The following is a 22,098-nucleotide window of genomic DNA, read 5'->3' on the forward strand; positions in this document are numbered from 1 at the left end:
TAAACCCCAAACAACTTTTTTTATTTTAATTAATTTTATTAAATGTATTTTTCTGGATAATAGAAGCTACTTATTAAGTATGTAAAGCAAAACGAAGATTAGGTTTTGGAAGAAGTATTTTGCAAACTAAAAAGCAGAATGTGACACACTCTGGGCAGAGAGACATCAATAAAGTAAGGCTTATTGTTGGATGAGGACAAAAACACAATAGGTTGGAATAAATACCCAAAATTTCACCTGAAGACTTCAATGTGAGCTAAAAAAAAAAGAGAGAGAGATCACAGTAAGAACAGTGGCAGAGGTCAGAAATAATCGCATCAAAGGGGCCCAATGTACATCCCAGTGAGATGTAAAGGGGTCGTACCTAAGTATTAATGAAGATATCCTGATGTGGTTGCTTTGGCAGGATCTGGTGGCTTTATCAAGACAACTTATGCTGGTTTTCCTTTACTTTGTTATCTGTTGATTTGCTTTCTTAGTGGCTTCATTGAACCCTCCGCATTATTGTTTTTTACATGCAGAAGTTTTTTTTTATGATGATTTTAATCTGATGATTTTTAGAGAATATTTAAATGTGAGGGTGGAATGCTAAGTTATCAGCTAATAATAGCTAGTAGGTTAGCAAGAGGTATGAATTAACTGTTAAGGTGTTATGGACACAAATATAAGCTAATTAGTGTACAGTAACAGTCTAATAAAATACAAAAATATCACTTACCATAACTGGTATACTGGTATATCTTGGCCACATTATATTAACAATTATAGTTATTCTATTTAAAAAAAAAATAACTAATTAGTTTTGATGTGTTTTCAGATCAAAACGTCCATAAAACCTGAGCTTACATTGTATTATTTTTGTATAGTACATTACTCACTACCTCATGTTCCTTAAATAGTTTTTGTTGCAAACTGGGTTAAATTTGTTTACAATTTAGTGCAATTTGTAGATCAGCTGCAAAATCTTTCACTCCAAGTGACTAAGAGGCTAATAAAATATATATATATATATATATATATATATATATATATCTGTGTGCGTGTGTGTGTATGTTTTGTGGGTTGTCATAATTAAATGTGGCAATGCACAAGTCAGACACAACCTCCGATAATTATTTGCCCTTAGTCAACAACCCCTCCCTCCCTCCTCCCTCCCTCTCCCATCGAATAGTTCCTTTGTTGTTGAGCTACATAGATAGCTTAGTAGATATATGCTACAGATTCTTCTTGACTCATATTCCTGTTTTTTAATGTGTTTTTGGTAAGACACTTTACATTTTCACTCTGTCTTATACTGATCTGTAGTGAACCTCTTAAGCGTGTTTGCATTTATTTAGTATGCATTTCCCAAATTCATTTTTTTCAAAAAACAATTTAACAATTTATCTTTTTCTGCCTCAAACAGAGCGGCCTCATTTTGTGTAGTCAAATTCTTCTGAAGCGAATAGAATAATTTTAATGTGTGCCATTATGAGTTGTTTTGGGGGGTTTTGTTTTTTAATTATTGTGCTGTTTTTGTTGCTATGCTGCTTCATTTTAGGTTACTCAGCACCAGAACTACAATGAAAGTATAACTGAACAGGAGTTTGTCAATAGCAATAGAGGTAAGCAGAGAAAACAATGAGATAAACCGTTCATGCAAATGCAAAATCTGAAGATTTGGAAATATTTTGTACTCTGTTTTCCTTTCTTTTGGGTGTCATTTTATTTTATTCAATGTCAAACAACAGATCTTGCTACTTACATGAACAATTAATGTGGCAGCCGATTTATGCTGGTAAATGCTATCCGTTCAAATACCATAAATACAAGAGGACATTAATTAACTTTTTATACTTATCCGATTTTATGTCTTCCAGTGCAATGCTGTTAATATGCTGCAAACTATAAATATTTTTAAGTAAAGAGCTACTTTTTCTGTTACTGTTTTCTTAAAACCTTAGTCCTATTTTTCATATTCACACATATATTTGTTCTCAGATTGGAACTCTGCTAAGATGTATTTCAAATGGGGAAGATCCAGAGTTCGCATTTTCCCACTACTGAGTATAACAGCGATTGTTTTGGTCTTCAACCTTTTATGGATTTTTTCTGGATATACCTTCTGTCATCGGGAACCCAGTCTTTGTGACTGTCACAAATGTCTAACAGACAGTGATCCTTGGTTTAATGACATCATCAGTGAAGCTCCTAAACCCTTTCTGTCACAGAAACATATACCTTCAGAGGAAGATTTCCTCTGGTGGAAGGTAAATAATTAACAAAAATCAACACATCACTTTTTTGGCTACTGTGGTAATGTTAAAGTTATTATTATTATTAAAGAGCAGTATATTCAAGTATGTCATGACATTTAACAACATATTGTTGCTGTTAAATGACACGGTCTACCGCCATCTAAAAAACAAGCACAGATATTCCTCTATTGTTTAAGTAAACAAACTACACAAGTTTAAAGCACCTTGTGCTACCTACCTATCAAGGAAATAATGTCATTCACGTAGGTTACTGATTGGCTGTGCTAACTCGAAATTTCGAGTTATTTTCTCAAAATTTTGACTTATTTTCTTGAAATTTCGACTTATTACCTCGAAATTTCTAGTTATTAACTCAAAATTTTGAGAAAAGTAACTCAAAATTTCGAGGTAATCATTTTTTCACACATGGCCGTGTACATTTGAAATTTTTTTCCTTATAAATAAAGACCATTAAGAAATTGAAATCTGAAAAAAATGTACATTTGCTTGTGTAATCTTTGTCTAATATTTAAATTTGTTTGATTAAACATTTAAGTGTGACAAACATAAAAAATAGGAAATAAGGAAGGGGGCAAACACTTTTTCACATCTTTGTTCTTTGCCGTGTTTAAAATGCTTCAAAAGCTGGAATGAACAGAAAAATTATAACTCATGATTTAAGATTTTGTCTTCATCAGAAGTAGGACACTTATAATAAGTTGCTTGAGGTTACATTCAAACATTCCTGCAACACTAACAAAATGAGCCACAGTAGTTTTGAACTATTATGCACTATACATGATTTGACAGAACATCAAATGAAATAAAAGTACTCCATGAGTTTTCTGAACATGATAGCCATATTTTGACTGTGTCATTATAGCAAGAGAGGCTGCATTCTACGTATAGTTAGGTAACATATCAATACACACATGTGTCACAAATCACTGTTTGGATTGTGCAGTTTTAATTACCATAAAAAAGAATGGAGATGTCCAGCAAAAAACTTCCAAAGCTTAAATCTTGAGTCCAAAATAACCAAGCCCCAAAGAAAGCAAAGTCCCTGAAAAACAAAACAAAACTAAATATAAATAAATGGTAAATGGCCTGTATTTATATAGCACCTTAACAGTCCCTAAGGACCCCAAAGCGCTTTACATAGCCAGTCATCCACCCATTCACACACTGGTGATGGCAAGCTACATTGTAGCCACAGCTGCCCTGGGGCGCACTGACAGAGGCGAGGCTGCCGAACACTGGCGCCACCGGGCCCTCTGACCACCACCAGTAGGCAACGGGTGAAGTGTCTTGCCCAAGGACACAACGACCGAGACTGTCCAAGCCGGGGCTCGAACCGGCAACCTTCCGATTACAAGGCGAACTCCCAACTCTTGAGCCACGATCGCCCCAAATATGGGGCGATAAATATGGCAATGAGTATTTTTTTTCTCAAAAAATGGGTAGGGTTCAGGCCCAGGGGTTGAGGTTCTCACCAAAGATGACTTAGAGCTCAGAGGTAAAGCCCTGAGTCTATCTGGATTGAGAAACAAAAAATATTATTTTAATTTTCAGTATATGTATATGTAAGTACTTTTCATAATTTAATTACATAAATGTGCACAACTCTCATGCTTAACGAAACAGATTAATGCTGGTGTTGTATCTTGCAGGTAAGTCATAAACTTTTCAGAACAATTCTAAATATCAAATGAAACTACTGGAATAAATGTCAGGCCTAAAAATATTTTTGCCTAAATCAGTATACAGGTTTTTACCCTTGAGTTTCATTGATCTTTCACAGTTTTATGTATGTATGTAAATGGTGCTGAGTCCATCATAATAATGATGCTGATATGGAAAAAAAAATCACAGGAGTGGGCATTTAGACAAGATCTAACATGTCAAGCTGTGAGCTTAATCAAGAGGAGTGTATTTTTGAAAGGGTGTTTAACACTTTCCCAGACAAAGTTCGATTTTTCTGAATAACTTTCTCTTCTTTGTCAGAACTTACAGGGGGCAAGACATCAAAACTTGGCTTTCTACGATAAAACTTTAGAAAGACTATTTCAGACAATTACCCCAATTGCAGATGTTGAAGAACCTCGCCCTGATCACTGCAGGAGTTGCGCCGTGATGTGGAAATCTGGAAATTTAAGAGGATCGCATTATGGACCTCTGATTTCCATAACATCGTAATAAGGTAATAATCATTTAATACAAACACAAAATCTAATGTCAGCAACGTTCTTGGCAGACAAAAAAAAAATATCTAAGTCTATGTGAAAATATGTGACAATTATATATCCTTCTATACTATTTAGAATCAATCAGGGGGGTGTAAAAGGCTATGAAACAGATGTTGGAACCAAAACAACTCACCACGTCATGTATCCAGAGAGTGCTACTAAATTGGACAACACCACATATCTTTTGTTTTTCCCTTTCAAAACACATGACTTTTTGTGGCTTATGAAGGCCTTAAATCCAGGGTAGGCTAATTTGGCTACTGTCTTAAAACCCTATGTTGCTAAAAAAAAAATGTATTGCAACTGTGTTGTTCTGAATATCAGATTTTAACTGCTTTGCAACATAGTTTTAGCTACCTGTAAGGAAAAATGCAGTCTAGTTTTTTTGTTTGTTTTTTTGAACAACCAAATTAAACATTTTTTACTTAAAACCTAAAGGACTCAGATCCATAGCCAATGGTGGAATCCACAATATTGCTCTGGTGGTGATTTTAAGCTGTGAGTGGATCCTGTTCTAAGTCATGGTCACACTGTAATTTGTAGACTTTGTAAAGAGGCATTTTACTGGACAAGATAAAAATCTGCTCCTACACAAAATCCTTTATTTACACCAACTCAGTATGATTCACGTTTCAAGATATCAATATCAGGTCTACAGATGCAGCCACTTAAAATCACCACTTCATTCCTGACAGGCCAATGACAGATACCTGGTGAATTCCTGGTTGAGTACTGGCTGAGACATGACTGTAATGATATCCCCGCCTGTGAGATGTATAATAAGAACAGGAATGTTAAGGTCCCTGAGCAGCATTTATTAAAACCAGCGGTAGTATGTGTGTGCATCCACCAGGGGTTGCAGTGCGACTAAAACCCCCAAAAGTTGATTCTGTTCATCTGGACATAGCGTTTTAAGTGGGAGAAGTGTTTCGTCACTCATTCAAGTGAATTCTTCAGTCTCAGCTGATTGCCGGTTTCTCCAATCTTATAAACAGTACATTTGCATAATAACTGAAACAAGCACCACTGAAGGAACAATGGGCTGGGAGGTCAGTTGCTTGATCATTAATATGCAAATTTTCATGACCACTGATCATTGAACAGTGACCATTGATCAACGGCAATGAGTACCATTCACAGAGAGTTGGGGAATGGCTGCAATCACAGCATTGTAAGATGTTGAAAGATGTACCCTAAGGCCCCCTCCTTGATTCAGAGATGGTCTTTCCTTTTTCACGTAAATGGCCTCCTTGACTCCCCACTCAAACCAGCGTCCCTCCCTGTCCAGGATGTGTACATCCTCATCATTGAAGGCGTGAAGACAGGCCTATAGGTGTAAATAGACTGCGGAGCTATTCTGTGTTTTGACACCCACTTCGCCAGAGGTTGTTTGGTTTCCCCGATGTATAAATCCTGGCAATCCTCCTGGCACTGAACAGGGTACACTATATTACTCTGTTTGTGTCGGGGGACCTGATCCTTGGGGTGGACTAATTTTTGACGTAGCGTGTTTTAGGGTTAAAAAGCCATAGAGATGTGGTGTTTAGAAAAAATGCATCTCAACTGTTCGTATACTCCTGAGACATACGGGATCACTACGGATTTTTGCTTAGGCAGCGGTTGTCCGTCTCTCCTGGATCGGCTGGAGCTTTCTTTAGGTGCCTTCTCAGTTTTTACAAGTATCCAGCTGGGATAACCACATTTACTCAGGGCCTTCTTGATGTGATGTTCTTCTGCTTCCCTGGCCACTGTATCTGTGGCAATGGTGTTCGCTCTATGTTGTAGAGTCCTGATGACACCCAGTTTTTGCTCCAGTGGATGATGAGAGTCAAACCTTGAATAATGATCCGTATGCATATCCGTATGCTTGTTGGTCCAATAAGTTTATGTGGTCTGTGAATTGTGGAACGTCCTGAGATTTGATTTTCACCCAGGTGTCATCCACATATCTGAACCAATGACTTGGTGGTGCTCCAGGGTAGGATAACAAGGCCCTCTTTTCCACTTCTTCCATGTACAAATTGGCCACAATGGGTGAAACTGGGGAACCCATGGCACACCCATGTTTCTGTCTGTAGAACTGGCCCTTGTATGTGAAATAGGTGGAATTAAGACACAGTTCCAAAAGCAAACACACTTGGCCGATGCTGAGAGCAATCCTGTTGCTGAGGTTTGGGTCATCCTGTAATCTCTTACGAACTACTTCCAACGCTTCCAACTACCTCCAAGTTTATAAGATTGGGGAAACCTGCAGTCATCTGAGAATGAAGAATTCACTTGGATGAGTGACGAAACGTTTCTCCCACTGAAAATGCTACATCCAGATGAACAGAATCAACTTTTTGGGATTTACTTATCTGGATGACTGAGCATGCATCAAAAAGTGCTACTGAAAGTTCATTCACTTACAGCTTTCTAACCATATATCCATGCATGGTTTTGCATTGATCAGGGGTTCTATAAATTGTGCACACTGAACAAACAAGCTACAACCGAAAAGAAAACAGTTTCTTGAATGAGCATAGTAGTATAGACTCCATTGTTTTGGCCTTCTAACGTCCCATTTTGGGAAGGTGTGTTTGCTAACATTTCCCAGCCCAGCCCCCATAAAACACAGCCCAAATACCTGATAAGTTACATACATGTATCATGTTAATACTAGTCTAATAGACTTTAATTTAGTTTGAAAATATGTTCCCCTCTAAAGTACAAGGACAGGACTAAAAAAGATTTAAAAAGCAGCCAGTGTCCAAAGAACAGCTGTCCAACACCTTTACCTTGTTAAAGGTGTTGGACAACTTTAACTTTAACATTTTGGCTACGTCCACACTAATACGTTTTCGTTTGAAAACACACTGTTTTCTCACTGTTTTGGCCTCCCGTCCACACAGAGACGGCATCTTCGCTTATGGAAAACGCAGCGTTTTGAAAATGCTCTCGAAAACACATACATTTGTAAATGGTGCTTTCGCGTCATAGTGTGGACAGCGAAAACGGAAACTTTCTAAAAAAAATGACTCATGTTAGTCATATGATGCAGTCATGTGACCAGTTAAACTAAGATAGCGGAGGGCATTATACAGCAGTTGCTTTGTTTGCTCTCAATTTTGACAGCCCTATTAAACATTAATATCAGTCTGTACATGCTCCAGATAGCTTTTCTTCAAATTCTTTAACTCTCACTCGCTTTTGCAACTTTGTACTTTTGTGTTACGCGCAGCAACAACTCCACCTCATTGTTAGTCCATTTAAAAAACTCATTGCTTTCCCTCAACATTTTGTCGCGACTTTTCAAAGAGCCGGAAAGTACGGCGGCAGACAGAAATGAGGCAGGTCGAATCTTCTTGCATTTCATGCATGCGTAGTACTGGAACGTAAGCGTTTTCGGCCGTTTCAATGTGGATGCGCAACTGAAAACACTAGTGTGGACGCGGAGTGTTTTTAGACAAAAACGCTGTTTTCAAATCTATCCGGGTTAGTGTGGACGTAGCCTTTGTTAAAGTGCCTTGACAGCACTTTAACAAAAACTAGGTAAAAGTCTGGCCTCTTTATACAAAATGTAGAAAAATTATGGGTAACTCAAGAATTTTTCACAATACAAGAGTTTAAAGAAATCAAAAGAATAAATCAAACTGTATACTGGAAATAGTTTTAGTGATTTGCAGTGTAAAATGTCTGAATGGTCAAACTGACTGTAAAGTTTTATCATTTTACATTTTCAAAAGTTAACTTTAAGTTTTGACATTTTAATGGATGCAAAGGTTTACAACAAAAACTATAAAAAGAATGTGAAATTCAATTTAGTTTTATTGATATAGCACCAAATCAAAACAGTGGCCTCAATTTGCTTTATATTATAAGACAAAGACTCTACAATAATACTGAGAAAATCATTTAGAGCTAACTATCCAAGTCAAAGTTTTTTTTGAAGAAGGCGTTATCTCTTAGTGACACTCTGCAATTGAGTGAAAGCTTTATGTTTATAGTGAAAAGTTGATACGCCCCAAGGGAAGGAGGGGGACTCTCAGTGGCTGACTGTCAGCTAACAGTTGGCTGACAGATAACTGTCAGCTGGCTGACCTCTAGCAAAAAGTTGTATTTTGCTTTGGCTGTATCTGTATATCTCAGATACAGCTAACCTAATGTAAGTACTTCATTTATTCATAGAGACTTGACTGAATTTATACAGTGTAGCTCCCGGGTACACAAAACAAGGAGATATGTGAAGAAACATTTTAAACAGAAAAAGTGCATAAAGTTATATGAATTATTTTATGAACAACTTAATCTTTTCTTGTGATTTGCAAGTCTTAGGTAATTATTAGTATTTATTTGGTAAACAACCAGTTCTCTTTCAAATTTAAAGATAAATTTCATCTTTTTAACAGAGAAAATGGTGCTCCAAACTCAAAGAAGATAGCTAACAAGGATTTGGTGAGTATTTTAGGTTTACATGAACAAAACTGGCATATATTGATATCTAAGAAGTATAATAAGAAATAATAAATTTAATCTACCATTAATTCAGGCAGCCCACAAAGTCAGCTGATTTTACACACTGAACTGACAAATCTCTTATACAGGGAGTGCAGAATTATTAGGCAAATGAGTATTTTGTCCACATCATCCTCTTCATGCATGTTGTCTTACTCCAAGCTGTATAGGCTCGAAAGCCCACTACCAATTAAGCATATTAGATGATGTGCGTCTCTGTAATGAGAAGGGGTGTGGTCTAATGACATCAACACCCTATTTCAGGCGTGCATAATTATTAGGCAACTTCCTTTCCTTTGGCAAAATGGGTCAAAAGAAGGACTTGACAGGCTCAGAAAAGTCAAAAATAGTGAGATATCTTGCAGAGGGATGCAGCAGTCTTAAAATTGCAAAGCTTCTGAAGCGTGATCATCGAACAATCAAGCGTTTCATTCAAAATAGTCAACAGGGTCGCAAGAAGCGTGTGGAAAAACCAAGGCGCAAAATAACTGCCCATGAACTGAGAAAAGTCAAGCGTGCAGCTGCCAAGATGCCACTTGCCACCAGTTTGGCCATATTTCAGAGCTGCAACATCACTGGAGTGCCCAAAAGCACAAGGTGTGCAATACTCAGAGACATGGCCAAAGTAAGAAAGGCTGAAAGACGACCACTACTGAACAAGACACACAAGCTGAAACGTCAAGACTGGGCCAAGAAATATCTCAAGACTGATTTTTCTAAGGTTTTATGGACTGATGAAATGAGAGTGAGTCTTGATGGGCCAGATGGATGGGCCCGTGGCTGGATTGGTAAAGGGCAGAGAGCTCCAGTCCGACTCAGACGCCAGCAAGGTGGAGGTGGAGTACTGGTTTGGGCTGGTATCATCAAAGATGAGCTTGTGGGGCCTTTTCGGGTTGAGGATGGAGTCAAGCTCAACTCCCAGTCCTACTGCCAGTTTCTGGAAGACACCTTCTTCAAGCAGTGGTACAGGAAGAAGTCTGCATCCTTCAAGAAAAACATGATTTTCATGCAGGACAATGCTCCATCACACGTGTCCAAGTACTTCACAGCGTGGCTGGAAAGAAAGGGTATAAAAGAAGAAAAACTAATGACATGGCCTCCTTGTTCACCTGATCTGAACCCCATTGAGAACCTGTGTTTTTTGGGTTCATTGAGAACATGGTTGTTGTTCAATAATAAAATTATTCCTCAAAAATACAACTTGCCTAATAATTCTGCACTCCCTGTACGTATCTATTGACATAGACAATTTAACAAAGGCTAACTAAAATCTGGTCAATAAAAAAGCAGAACAGAATGGAATAGAGAATATTAGTATTTCAGGGCTCTAGAGTGCGACCAATTTGGTCGCAAATGCGACCAAATTTTTCAGTGGTGCGACCAAATATTTTCGGGTAACAAAAAAAAAAAAAAAATCTCTGCAGCTCTCCGTGTGGTCAACAACAGACACACATTATGCCCCTATCGTGGACTAAACCAATCAGAGATAGTCAGGGGTCTCTCTGATTGGCCGTGGTCCAGTTGAAAGTGCAGGTGGAAGAGAGAGGTGAGTAGCTTGAATAAAGCGATATCAATTCATTAACGGATTCCACACAAAGACGTAAACACAGAGCGGACCCGACGCATCAGAATCAGCTTTGTCTTTCTCGGCTTTCTCACCCTATGGCCCGAACACGGACACGCTGTCGGAGCTCAGCGATTCTGATGCGTCGGGTCCGCGCTGTGTTTACGTCTTTTTGCGCTGATTCTGAGCTGCAGGTTTTGTCTCTCCAACCAAAATTCGCCGAGCCAGCAGCAAAAGAAGCAGCAAACTACGCTTCACATTTGATCAATGTCGTCATGAATTCCCTCTTACTTTTGCTGTTTTGCTTCCACCACGATAAAAATCACACTTCATGCACAGCTCTCTCTCTCTCTCTCTCTGTACTTCAAGAACAGTTTCCCGTCTCAAATCTCTGTTTTCTGCATTATCCATTCGCTTATTACCCACGTTGTTTAGAGCGCTGTCGGCCGCTGTCTTTTTCTTTTCTTTTTCTTTTTTTCACTTAAATGACCTCGGTCAAGAAAGCCTAATTTCTGCTGTTCAATACTGAAGAAATTTAAACTTCTTAAAATTATGCAAAATTGCAGAATATTGCAGAATATTTTTAAGGTTATCTGCTATAAAACGCCAGACCAGGAAAATCTGCTTCATGTTTTTCTGTGTTTTATTCTCAGTTACTTTGACACAAAGGCATCTGCTGTGATGTTCACAATACTGATGAAGTCTCATGTGTATCAGTACTGATAAATGATCAGAATTATAATATTTCTGACTGTCTGAGGCTAAATTGAATCGAATCAGGACTTTGAGAACCGGAATCGAATGGATTATAGAAATCAGTGATGATACCCAGCCCTAGTGAGCAGCCTAGGGCTGACAGAAGTGGATGTAGCTGTGGGTAATGAGAAAAGATGAAAAGAACTATTGATAACTTTTGTGTTAAGTTAAGGCCTGATCCGTCTGAAATTCATAGCCAGCTCTGACACGGTGCCATCAATCTTTGAATGCTGAAAAAACAGCAGTGTATCCAGAAAACACATTATATGCTGCAATAAATGCACTGCCCAAGTGTCCCCTCTCCCCACTGCCTTTCAGCAGCAGGCAGCAGCAAACAGGTCGTCAGAGGAGCCAAGATGATGATTAAGTTTAACATTTTCTACAATATTGACAAAGCAATTTAAGCACAAGTTTGTTAGTTAATAATTTAGAAATGAATATTGTCTGTATGGACTTCCCCCCAAAGAAAGTGCACATGTAAAACTGCGGTGTTAAGCGATGCGGTTGAAAAATTTGAGTGCGCCTAACTTTTAGGCGTACCGGTATGCCTACCGGTGCGCCCATGTCAAAAAGTTAGTCTAGAGCCCTGTATTTATAAATATATAAACCTCTTTTTGACAAACTTTACAATGTTTTTGCAGGTGGAATGAAAGACACGAATAAAGTGCAATATGCAGTAAATGGAACAATGTGCATTGATGTTACAGTTAGTGAAAAGTAGTTCAATAACAAGCACAAATCAAATACGTTTGAAACTGACCACTAAATGCTAACCAGAGGTGTCAAAAGTACACACATTTCTTACTAAAGTTTAGATATCTCGGGGGTATGACCGTTGTTGTAACGCTAACAAAGTGCCAACGTAATCAGTGTAAGCAAACTAGATGATTTCTAGAATTATATAATTATTAACGGCAAATTTATACATGAAAGACTCTGTGCCAACCTTTACCATCCACTTGCAAGGTTTCCACAGTCCATGATCCATGCAGGAACGTATTTCCGCCTACTGTGGAGGTCACGTGTTTCCGGTTAGTGTGGAGGTCACGTGTTTCCGGCTACTGTGGAGGTCACGTGTATCCGGTTACTGTGGAGGTAATATGGCGCTCCCCAGTGGCTGCAGCCAGACCCTTCTCTCTAAATGTCCACTGAGCTGTGAGCCAAGGGGGCGGTAATGCACCTTAACATTGGTTGCCAACCAAGAAGAAGAAGAAGCTGTGAGCCAGGAGGGAGGGGGTGAGTGAGTGAGTGAGTGATTCGTTTATAGGGCTTTGGAGTTGACGTCACGCCGCAGTGCATTGTGGGATCGCGGCGCCATGACAGAAGGCCACAAATCAAAACAAACACACTGTGTTGGAAGCAGGACTGTCAGAACCATGCTTAAAATCAGCGCAAAAGACAAAGGGCTGTATCGCGACCGATTGCGCCCAGACGCCAAGAGACGGTACTTGGAAAAAATAGCGTGCATCAGTAATGTGGAACCGTATGAAATACGGCAGTGGAGCGGAAACCCAGACAGCCTACCGCTGTTGTCCTATCCCGATATTTTCGCGTACCTTGTCTGTGGAGTCAGACAAGGTACACGGTGAATCATTTTCGGAATTATAAATTCCTGGAGGCGCACATCTAATTCACAAATGGTTGGGTTCAAGATTTGGCCGTTTTTAAGCCTCCACGTTGTGAGTACGTTGACCATATGACCAAGATACAGACAGAGGTTGCACATAACATTGACTTCTCCTCAGCAGCTGCCCCCAAAATTGCTCTAGATGAACGATTCACGATTGATGTCAGCTGTGCGTTGCCATGTAAATAGTTTGCATTTCATGTGTACCTGCACATGTACTTGCTAAGTACATGTGAACAGATCTTGAATAAAAAAATAAATAAACATGCTTTTCATTTCTGTTTAATTGAAACCACTTTACAGAAAGTACAATTATTTACAATGAACTGTACATGCAACACAGCAGTTTTATGAATATTCAACAAGAGCAAGTTTCATTTGGCCCTGGTTTGACAACCACACTAGGGCACATATTCACCAAAACACAGCACACCTTAACATTCTTATCAAGCAGTGTTGTGTCTTCACCCTCACATGATATGATGTCAGATCTTCATCTATTACTTCTGCACGAGGCACACCTTCATACTCTGCAGCTGCATAATGAAAGCATGTATGATAAAATTAGTGCATACACATAAGGTAAATGTACACCAGTATTCCAGGTGCGTGATTCATCTGAAAGTCATGTGCAGATTAGCGTACAATGAGTGCAATTTTGTATGTTTTGGGGGCGGGGGTTACCTCCGATCGGTGCTCTTTTTCGCTTTCGTTGCACTCGCCTTGCATGCCGGTCCGAGTCTGACCACTGCAATCCAAGCCTGACGTCTTCGTTTAGTAATATCGGATACATGAGATCCCTCCCGTTGCCTCCAGGAGGGGAAACTATGAAAAGAGAGCCCATTTCCAGCTTCTTGCCTTCCCTATCGTGTGATCTACCGTTGCAACCAACAACACAGTACGTACGAACCTTAGCTGACGTGCTTCGTTTGGCCTACTGTCATGGGGGGAGGGGGCGTGCCGCCCCTCCGGTGAAATCACGATCCAAAGCCCTATGCTAAGATCCAGCACAGGAGGGAGGGGGTGGGTGAGTGAGTCCTGAGTGATTCGTTCGTGCTATGATTCAGCACAGGAGGGAGGGGGTGAGTGAGTCCTGAGTGATTCGTTCATGCTACGATTCAGCACGGCAAGGGAGGGGGTGAGTGAGGTAGTGATTCGCTTACGCTACGATTCAGCACAGGAAGGGAGGGGGTGAGTAGCTCAAATGTGCTGTTAGCATGTTAGCAGAGCGATGCTACTGTGAACTGAGGAGCTATTGTCTTGATGTGAGCTTCTACTCAGGGTTTTTTCTTCCAGTTCAGAGCAAAAATGTTTTTGTTAAGAAACTGGCTGTAGTTTTTTCCCCCACAATTTTAAATATAAGCTAGATATATTTCTACTAATGAAATTAGTTTGCTAACAGCAACAGGGATGGGTTAGTGAGTCAGTTGGGCTTGTGAATCATGATTCACGAGTCAGTAAAGTGATTCTCGAGTATTGAACGATTCGTTCATGATTCGCACATCACTATTTCATAGTGTTTAACTTGAAGGCCCTGAGTACTTTCTCCCACACTGAAAACACTGGAATGATACAATTATTTTAACATTACCTAATAAGACTGATTCAGGACAGACAACTAGTTATTTTAAACTTTTCTAGCAGTCATTCACGAACAGGGAACAATCTGTATATTCTCTCCATCTGTCAGCTGGTGCTCCTCCTCTTCCTCACACACTACTGAGTTTGTCCTGGTGGATCATCAGGGGTGCAAAGCCTCACAGATGATGTGCAGCAGTGGGTCCCTCAGTCTGTCCTCACTCTGGACACTTGCAGTTGTCACACATGGAAATCAAATGTGTGATAAGCTGCAGGACTCAACCACAAGTGTAACTTATGAATACATGTTCATACTTTTATTACACAATCAGAGAAAAAGAAAAAGAGAGAGTGCAGGACAAACAGACAGGTGACAGTCTCAGGTGTATACACTGCTACAAAACAGCACAAGAGAAGGAGGATTTAGCGTTTGTGTTATTACGAGTGCTAAACAAGAAGAGTTCCCAGATGGTACAGTGGACACATGTGACTCCTGTGATTAAAGCATCTTCCTTTCAAGTTAACGAGCCAAACGGACTTCAACGTTTGGTTGAAGTCCGTTTGGCTCGACACCACCGAACCGAGGCAGCAATATAACATGGCTAACATTAACAGTGCAGTGAATCCTGCTTGTTCCATGATATTCAGGACTGCAAACCAAGCAGCATTCACTGACTTTCAGCTTGTTGTGTTTGTGGATGTATTACTGACTTTAATTATCCATAACATTATCACATTCTCTGTAAGATTAAGGTCGACTATTGAACGGCGTATATTTTAAAGTAAAGGCTAAAATCAAGTTAATCCTGAAAGTACTAACATCACTAATGTCACATAACTTTGCCAACATGTGGCCAACAGTAATGTTTCAATGTTCTTCATTATTAGACATTTGCACATAAATAAGTGACATAATATTCAGTACTTACTTTTAAGAGTTTACTCTTTGGCCGCCCAGCTTCTGTGGGATATGTTGGGCCACGAAGGATACACCGACCCATCCTTCAAATTCGGGGAAATGAAGGACACTTAATAGGGCTCATTCACTCGGTCAGCAAGTGGCGGTATCCTGGTACACTGGGAAGTAAGCTGCCATTAAATGAAACAGAAGAAGAAGAGAACATCTGCACATGCGCGGTACGGATTGGGTAGACACGATTTGTACGGTCCCGACTTTGCACATGCGCAGTAAGGATCGGGGAGTTGATCCGTAACTATCTTGTTTTTTCGTTTTTGTCTACATTATATTGAAATGTTTCATTACTGCAAACATTTTAAGAGATACTTATTATTGTTAACATCTTAACAGATACTCTGACCCGTAACTATCGTGAAATGTTTCGAGCGGAAGTAATGGCCTTTTGCACGTGCATGGTACCGATCGGGTTTCCGGTACGGATCGGGTAGTGACATTGTGGGGGTGTCCAAATTCATGGGCTGCATCCTTCTGAGGCTGCATTTGTAGGCCGATTATGTCACAGCAACGCGACGAAGGCTGTCCAAATTCATAGACTTCTTGGAATGCAGCCGACAGATGCGTCCTCCTTTTCCCTGAATTTAAAGGATGGGTCGGGTGTATCCCACCATATCCCAGAATTCATAGCGTGGCCCAGCCAATTCCAGTTTCTAACTATGGCGGCCGCTATTAAGTTTTAATATTACTCTTATTACTCTTTCTGGGTCACAAAATAAACTTTTAACATATTTCCAGGCGAAAATGTAGTTGTGCAAACTTCAAATATCTGCTTGGTTTATCAAGGCATCGCATATTTGCAAAAGTGCGCCGACGTTTTCGGAGACGTCTGTTATCCACCAGCTCAATAGCTAACCGGAAGCTCAAGGTCTACCTCATTTCCAGTCTACCTGAAGGTCTACCTGACCTTCTGATGCAGCCTATGAATTTGGACACCCCTAGCCTTCAAATTGGGACAGCCTTTGTCACGTCACTGGGACGAAACCAGCCTTAAAATGCGGCCTTTAAGGCTGCAGACCCTGAATTGGGATACAGCCATTGTATCTCCATTGCTTGATCCTTTGAGGAATTTCCTCTACCACACGGTGGAGTCAGTGTAATGTAACACCCGTGCAGACAAAACAAGCAACCCCAGTCATCTCATAAACTGCTCATAAAGGAATTGAAAAGGTGAAAGGAAAATAGCAGAAATGATTGTTTTAGATGCCAGACATCAAGTATAAGTTAATAAATGAAGCTTATGCGTAAGTTCAAAAAGGAAGATCTATGGCTACACATCTGTCCACTCCCAGGTGCTGCTGGCTAAATCCAAGCTTTATCACTCTGTCAAGCTGTTTGTGTCATCACTTGGGATCGGTACCGGTATCGGTTCTGACATAAACGGTAGTAACCAGACTGGTGCTTTTTTTTCCCTGAGATGTCATACACTTTGGATTCTAGCCAATCATTTTACCTTTCCAAGGATAGTAGGCGGGCCCAGGTACGTACGTTCTTTTAGAGCAGAGCTACAGATTAAAAATGCCCAAAGCGAAGCGGTCAAAAGTCTGGCTGTACTTCACAGCAAAAAATGCAAACTCAGCAGCCTGCAACAAGTGCTTTAAGCTGATAGTGTGATACTGTGCAAAGGAGGTAACTCCTCGAATCTGATGAAACACCTGGCGACGCATAGCCTTATTTTAAAAGCCGAGAAATGCACCGTATTTGATAGCTTGCTGCAAGACCTCACACCAAGCACATCTACTGCAGGTGTGGTGCCTGTTGTCGGACCCAGTTAGCAACATCCCCCAAGAACCCGAAGAGTAGAGTCCTGGCCCCTAGCCCTGCCAGTGTAGCAGAAATGATGACGGATGATGATGGCAGCAGCAGCCGTTCTTCTCTGGGTGAGTAGCTTAATGTTGTTCGTGTGTAATTTACGTTGAGTACGCTAACCACGTTATTAAATTAATGCATGTAAGGTGAACTAGCAAACACCATCGTAGTTACATGCGGCTGTCTTCTTGTTTGATGGCAGATACTCCCTTCACCCTGGCAAAAAGGCTAAAATGACCAAAGAAAAAGTGAAAAACAGCTAAACATGAGAGGTTTTTGGACAAAGTTGGTGTTCTCCATTCTTTAAGCACCAGTTCCATCACCGTTTCAAAAGTACTGGTTTGGCACCGGTATCGGATAAAACCTAAACGATACCCATCCCTAGTCATCACTGGTCCAATCACCTTCTCTCACACCTCTCCAGGCCAGCATTCATGCCAATACTTTAAATCTCACTGCGCATTTTTCATTCTCCGTTGCAGATGCCTTTGTGTAACCCACCTTCCCATCTCCACCTCTCTTCACTCCAGCTCCATGCAAGCCACCTTCATCTCATCTGTACACCAACCCACCCAACCAACATTATCGTCAAGTATGCTGATGACACCACCGTGGTTGGGCTCATCTCTGATGGAGATGGGACAGTGTACAGCACATGTGTCAAAGTCAAGGCCCGCGGGCCACATCCGGCCCGGCGTACATTTATATCTGGCCCGCGAGATCATTTTATATAGATGTACTATTATTGTTATGCATGGCCCGGCAATATGAGGCGCTAATAATATACAAACTACAGATCCCATAATGCAGCGCTGCAGCATCCTTGCCGAACGGTTACCTGGGAACATTCCCGCGTCAATCAAGTCAAACTTCTGTTATTGCGAAGCTAGCCGCTCACAATGGTGGAGAGAAAAGTTGATTCTGAAAACAGAGCCTTTCAGCGCCAGTGGGTGACTGAATATATGTTTACAGACATTGCTGGTAAACCCGTGTGTCTTATTAGTGGAGCTAATGTGGCTGTAATTAAGGAATTTAATTTAAGACGGCACTACAAGACAAAACGTCAGGATAAGCTGAAAAACCTAAATGCAGAGCATAAACTACAGAAAGTAGAAGAGCTAAAGAAGAATCTGACATTTCAGCAGACTTTTTTCACCAGAACAAAATCACAAAGTGAAGCTGTTGTGAAAGCAAGTTTTATTGTAGCAGAGGAGATAGCCAAATCAGCCCGGTACCACTCTGAAGAGCTGCATGATGAAGGTTTGCGACGTCTTGTGTCTAGACAAAACGCAGATTTTGGCAAATGCCTGAGGAGAAATACGATTGCTGATCAGGTTTGTGATATGGCCACTGATTTAAGAACAGAGTTGTGTGAAAGAAGCAAAAACTTTATTGCATATTCTCTTGCTGTGGATGAAAGTATAGACATGATGGACATTGCACAGCTGGCCATCTTCATCCGTGGAGAGGAAATATTGAACATTAAATCGATGCACGGGACAACGACAGGAAAAGACATTTTTTAAAACGTATGTCAAAGTGTAACCGACATGAAACTCCCCTGGGACAAACTTGTTGGACTTACAACAGATGGAGCGCCGGTGTTGTGCGGTGAAAAAAGCGGACTAGTCAGCAGGATGCGAGTAAAGATGCAGGAGGAGAACTGTACCAGTGAGTTAACAGCATATCACTGCATCATACACCAGGAAAGGCTATGTGGTAAAGTCCTAAAAATCGAGCATGTAATGATCACCATAACGCAAACCGTAAATTTTATCTGAGCTAAAAGTTTAAATCACCGTCAATTTCAGTCTTTTATGTTGGAAACAGATTCAGAGTTTGCCGACATTCCTTATCATACAGAGGTCCGTTGGCTGAGTTGGGATAACAATTCTCAATAGAGTTTTTGAGCTCAGCAAGGAAATCTGTCAGTTCATGGACATGACATGTATGATGCGGTGAAGGCATTTCAAGTGAAGCTGTCACAAATGCACCAGTGCAACTTGCCTCACTTTCTCTGTTGCCAAGTAATGTTGCACCAAGTCAGCGGACTTTGCTGAACTGCACCTGTGCAGATTCAGATGGAGCTGCAGTGTAATGATACACTCAAGGCAAAGTACGACACTGAATGGCCCGCACAGTTTATTAGTTCCATTCCTGCAGCAATGCCCCAGCTCCATCTACATGCGGCTCGAACCTTGTGTATGCTTTCATTTATTTTTTCTGCACTGTAAAAAATCAAACTTGCAATTGTTGAGCTTACAGTCATTTCTTTCACAATTCAACAATAAAAGTTGAGTTGCGCCATAAACTCAAATACATTAAGGGTTTCAACTAATCCTTTAACGCTTTGGAGCAAAAGTTGGTCTCAGATGAAATTTATTGCTGGCAAAATGAATGAATTCAAGTTTTACATGAGTTGAAGCTGTTGGCGCCTTTCTGTGCCTGAGCACGCATGCGCATCTCATATTTTTGGATAATGCGGGGTCTACTTTGCGCTTTTGCAAGGACTGAAAGCCACCTGGCTGTCTGCCTTAATGAGAACGTGAGGCTTTTTATACCAGGAGCTGGATAGATCGTTCATCTCAACTTTCTAAAGGCAAGTAATGTTTCTTTTATTATATCAGACAGTATATGTTTGAACAGTCTCAATTTGTCTTTTAGAAATATCACAACTGAAGTTCTTCGTATTTTTCCGAAACTTAGCATAGCATTACTTTCTAGGCTAAGAAGCCTTGTGGCTTATGGGTATGTGTTTACTATATCATTTAAGATTCCATGCCACAAACTACGTGCCATGTCACGTGGCCGCCATACCACCGAACAAAACAAAATAGGCTGTCTCGCTCATGACCAACGGCGGCAACCCCCCTCCCTGCTATTTAAAAATAAATCCTTTTAGCCAATAAAATGTGTGCTTTAGTTTCTGTGTGAACCGGGTGGTGGAGTCCTCATGGCCAGCAAGCTCCACCAAACACACAAACAGGGGGGAGAGGAAGATCAGAGAAGCAGCTACAGAGCTGTAAATATGAGGGTATTTTAAATACGAAGGCCTACTAGAGTCTGCAAGAGTCATATCAAACAGACTTTAAATAACTTAAAAAACACAGATGCATTAGAACTATGCATCCAGTAATGAAGCTGGAACAACACAGATGAACAAGTGATTAGGACCGGGCGACATATCGAGTTTCTAAATATATTGATATATTTTTATACGAGATATGAGATGTAACAATATCGTTTATATCGATATAGTCTGTTACATTATAATTATACTTGTGGAGCCGCAAGTTTGCCTCTCTTTCGTCCACTTTTGTCTCTACGCAATGTTACTCCGCCTCGGCTCTCTCCTTCACTGACACAACTCCCCCTCCCCCATCGCTTCACCTGCAGGCAACAAGATGGACACGGCAGCTATCAAAAAGGAACTGGTCGGTAAAAAGAAAACATTTGAAGATTACTATTTTAGTGCTGTCAGCGTAAAGTTAATGCCTTAACTGCATTAAAGGGGCAAATCTCCGTTAACTAGTTACCGCGGATCACCGCATGCGTGGAGCTGGGCGGCTCTAACGAGCTAACCGGGCTAACGCCTTGACGCACGGCTTAAAATCCTTACATTTTCTCAAAAGTCGACAGTGCGCCTTATGTATGAATTCTGGTTGTGCTTACTGAAAGCGAACCAATTTTATGTGGTACACAGCTTAAAAAAATCTGTCAAAAAATGTTTTGGTACGACTTTGCTAAGCTATGAAGCTGCACTGCTTGTTACGGCTACCGAGGAGCCTCGCAGAGTGATATTACTCCTCTTCAACGTAATATTACCGTATTATGTGTATAAGGACCATAAATGGCACCTGTAAGAGACACGGTTACAAAGAGGATTTCAGACTCCAGGCTGTCAGTTGTGCAGTAGAACTTGGAAACAGAGCAGCTGCGAAATCTGTCTTTGTTATTATGCTCAGCATCTTTTAGTTTACATTTTGACTGCACAATTGTGAGCTTTTTGTTATGCACAAAACAACATTGTTTTGGTTTATTTATGGAGCATCATTAATAAATGCACTGATAATTTAAACAGATGCTTCAGGACTTTTATCCCACTCATACTCTCAATCCAATGTTTGTCATTCTAAGTTGTAAAACCAATCACACAAAATTATCCTTGGCATACATAATACATCCCAGTACACTGTTGGTGCATTCCATGTAGAATACAATTTGTTAATAATAAATTAAATAAATTAAACATTTGATGTAATGTATGTTTTGTAAATTATTTATTTTACAAGGCAGAATCAGCTCACTTTAGTGAGCCAAAACAATTAGGACAGGAGAAAAACATTCTTAAGTAATGTCAGGAAGCTGGTATTTTATTTTAAAACTAATTGCTATTTTTATTTATTTAGAGAATTAAAAGCCAACTCCAGACCACTGCTTGCTTGTCCTGATTTGTGAGGGATTGATGGAGAGTTGGTAAGGAGAGGAATCAGAACAGGAGCGCCTCCCTCTGCCCCCAAACACATAATCAGGTAATGTAACTTTGGTAATTTGAGATTAATTCAGGTTTCTTTTGAATTGTTGACACTGTCCTCTCCTCTCTTCTCATTATAGTTTTTGTCTGCAGTGCCAGTTCTGCTCTTTTGTCTGTTCAAGCCAAGAAGTACTCTTAAGGCATCACCAGCTACGACATAGAAGAGGATTTCATTTGCCCTGTGTTTACAGTGACTGCGTCTGTTCGTTTAGGACACAAGGGGCATTGAAGTCTCACCTCAGCAGATCACATAACAGGGCTAAGAAAAGGCAGGAGATCT

At 40.3% G+C, this 22,098-nt stretch overlaps 2 long non-coding RNA genes across 3 annotated transcripts; both read left to right on the forward strand.

Moving 5' to 3' along the window:
• Positions 1–1,180: 1,180 nt before the first annotated feature.
• Positions 1,181–9,140, forward strand: LOC109196679 (uncharacterized). 2 transcript variants are annotated; one of them, XR_002058095.2, is made up of 6 exons: positions 1,181–1,261; positions 1,541–1,604; positions 1,981–2,249; positions 4,242–4,437; positions 4,559–4,726; positions 8,872–9,140. It is a non-coding gene; the product is annotated as an uncharacterized LOC109196679 (long non-coding RNA). The 2 variants fall into 2 exon arrangements; XR_002058094.2 differs by lacking the exon at positions 4,559–4,726.
• Positions 9,141–19,044: 9,904 nt separating this feature from the next.
• On the forward strand, positions 19,045–22,087 carry LOC112843613 (uncharacterized). The gene is made up of 3 exons (XR_003216078.1): positions 19,045–20,718; positions 21,694–21,816; positions 21,899–22,087. It is a non-coding gene; the product is annotated as an uncharacterized LOC112843613 (long non-coding RNA).
• The last annotated feature ends 11 nt before the right edge of the window (positions 22,088–22,098 follow it).

Source organism: Oreochromis niloticus, linkage group LG22 (assembly GCF_001858045.2).
Source record: "Oreochromis niloticus isolate F11D_XX linkage group LG22, O_niloticus_UMD_NMBU, whole genome shotgun sequence".
NCBI classification, from domain to species: Eukaryota; Metazoa; Chordata; class Actinopteri; order Cichliformes; family Cichlidae; genus Oreochromis; species Oreochromis niloticus.